Source organism: Fukomys damarensis, unplaced genomic scaffold (genome assembly GCF_012274545.1).
Source record: "Fukomys damarensis isolate Sample0158 unplaced genomic scaffold, DMR_v1.0_HiC HiC_scaffold_23, whole genome shotgun sequence".
Taxonomy (NCBI): Eukaryota; Metazoa; Chordata; class Mammalia; order Rodentia; family Bathyergidae; genus Fukomys; species Fukomys damarensis.
The window spans coordinates 60,720,423-60,723,106 of NW_022900935.1; the positions used below are offsets into that span (position 1 = coordinate 60,720,423).

The following is a 2,684-nucleotide window of genomic DNA, read 5'->3' on the forward strand; positions in this document are numbered from 1 at the left end:
TCGGGGCTGCTCCCTTGGCTACTGGGGTTGGGCGGAAGAAACGGAGGGCGTCGGGCCGAGGGATTGTGAGGGGCGCGGCCCGGCTCCGCGCGGGCTTTCTCGACTGGGTAAGCAGTGAATGAAACGGCCTTCGTAAAGCGCGTTATTGCTTTTCTCCCCAGGGTTCCCGCAGAAAATAAGAAACGGCCACTCCACGGCGACTGGGTGATGGATGGATTCCCCTGCTGAGATTTCCAGGTGGCCCAGGTATGTCCGGCGCGGAGCGGGCGCCCCGGGTGCAGGGACGGTCCGGGGAAAGGCTCCTGTGTGGCTGTGCCGGGCGCAGCCTCCTGTACCAGGCAGCCTCACCCTGACCTAGAGTAAATCCCCGGGGACTGTGCCCTGGGTTTTGAATTTGCAGTAACAGGTGTGAACATTCTAGCAGCAGTTTGATGGTCATGTATGATACTGCAAACAGGACCTAACCCTGCTAGGAGAGAAACGTTTTGAACCGGAAAGCGAGCAGTTTTCAAAGTCCTGTGGAACAGTATTGCTGTCGTTCGTTTCCTTCACATGTTTGTCGATCTCGCTGGTCAGGTGCCAAGCCACGTGTGAGGGACAGAGAAGAGTGAAACATTCACAGCCCTTGTTTTCAAGTAGGGATAGCCCAGTTGGGGAGACGATGTTAAATGATCACATCCAAGAGGGTGAAGTCTCCGAAGGAAAGCACAGTCCTCTAAGGATGGTGGAAACCGGAAAGCTTTCCCGGGGACACTTGAGCTGGACTCCCGTGGAAGAGTAGGAGTTGGCTGGGAAAGCGGGACAGTGTGTGAGGGCCCCGCGGCCTAGCAAGTGTGGCTGGTGGAGGCTCAGAAGGCAAGTGGAGAATAGTGTAGAACAAAGCCAAAAAGGTGGGGAAAGGCCAGGCAGCCCAGGGCCTGTGGCTCCTGTGAGGATTGAGGGGTTTTGTCCTAAAAATTGTGGGATACTATTCTGGGTGTTAAATAAAAGGAAGATATGCACAATTCTGATTTCGGAAGACCACTGTGGGGCTGAGGGTTTAGCTCAGTGGCACCACGCCTGCCTCACAAGCATAAGGCCCTGAGTTTGATCACCCATACCCGCCCCCCAAAAAGACCATTGTGTACAAAACAGTGTTGTCCAACAGAACTCCTTGGGTTGATGGAAATGGGCTGTCTGGGCTGTTCAGAGCATCCACGGTGGCTTTTGAGCATTTGCAGCACAGCTGGTGTGACTGAGGGGCCACGTTTTTAAATTTTAACTTAAATGTAAATAGCCAAACATAACTGGTGGCCTGTGGGTTGGACAGGACAGGTCTGGCACGCATTGGAAGAAGTGATGACTCTTTGTGGACACAGGCAGAGACAGCGTCCAGTTCCAAGAGAACCTGATAATGATTTCACCTTGGTAACTCTGTGGAATTTCTAATGTTTATTTTCTTGGCTGTGGTATAGCCTGCTCCTTCATGAAATAACATCCTTCTCCTGGCTGCCCCTTGTGTTGTCAGCACACAGATTAAGACGTCCAACCCTCAGCAAGTTTTAAGTACTTAACAGTGGCCACATTCTATGTCAGACGCCTTAGGAGGGGTGTAAAGAAAAGTACAGGCCTTGCTGGGGGTGTAGACAAGAGAGCTAGAACATGTGGTCAGCATAGGCGAGGCCCTGGTTCAATCTCCGGCACCAAAAAAAGTATGTCTAGGTGCAATGGTACTGGTCTCCACTACTCAGGAGGCTGAGGTAGGAGGATCCCAGGTTTGAGGCCATTATGGGCAACTTAGTGATATCCTGTCTCAAATTAAATTTAAAAATACTGGGAATGTTGCTTATTGGAAAAGAAAGCATGGAGACCTGGGTTCAGTCCCCAGTATCACAAAGATGGACAGGTGCCTGATGTTGGGAACTAGAATCCATGGAGGGAAACATCAATAAATGCTGTCAGCCAACAAGAAGGAGCTTTGTGTGTGTGTGTGTGTGTGTGTGTGTGAGTGACAGGGTCTCACTATGTAGTTGAGATTGACCTGGAACTCAGTATGTAGTCCAGGCTGCCTCAGCCTCCCGAGTGCTGGGACTATAGGCAGACGTGCGCCACCACGCCCAGCCAGAAGGAGCATTTACAATGGGGCCGGTCCCAGGCATCACAGTCTGGGTGGAAGGTGGATTTCCAGCTTGGGAAAGTTTTCTGTGGCCGTGGTGCTAACAGTTTTAAACATTCAGACTCAGTAAAGTAGGATAAAAATCAACTGAGTGTACTTTCTTTGCAGGCCAGTTTCCTGGAGATGTGCGCATATGCTGTGTGAAAATCTGGTTTCAGTGTTGCTGGTTCTATGTCATTGTTTGGGCTTAGGGTTCTCCAGGTTGGTTTCTTCCTTGAGACAGGAACTCACTGTGTAGTCCAAGCTCACCTCGAACTCATCATGCCGTCTGGGCTGGCCTCAGACCCACAGCAACCCTCTTGTCTCAGCATCCCAAGTGCCTCAGCCTCCCAAGTGCGGAGGTGACAGTATGCACCACCACGCCCAGCCTGGTTTCATTCTTCACCACGTGCTTTTTGAGACTGATATAAATAAATGGAGTACAACCCCACATAGTCATTGTGCACTCTGATTTCTAAGCCTGTGACTCTGTGTGTGTGTGTGTGTGTGTGTGTGTGTGTGTGTGTGTGTGGGTGGGTGAGTGGGTGGG

At 51.3% G+C, this 2,684-nt stretch overlaps 1 long non-coding RNA gene and 1 other non-coding gene across 3 annotated transcripts in view; both read left to right on the forward strand.

The window, feature by feature from the left end:
• Positions 1 to 2,684, forward strand: part of LOC104858334 — a 16,153-nt gene that overhangs the window by 773 nt on the left and 12,696 nt on the right. Inside the window, exons 2-3 of one of the 2 annotated variants that reach the window (XR_004518678.1) lie at positions 162 to 246; positions 2,264 to 2,581. This is a non-coding gene — a long non-coding RNA (uncharacterized LOC104858334). Of the gene's footprint in view, positions 1 to 161; positions 247 to 2,263; positions 2,582 to 2,684 lie in introns of those variants that run through there. The other variant, XR_002025174.2, reaches the window with a different exon arrangement.
• On the forward strand, positions 284 to 459 carry LOC117287426. Its single transcript, XR_004518742.1, has one exon.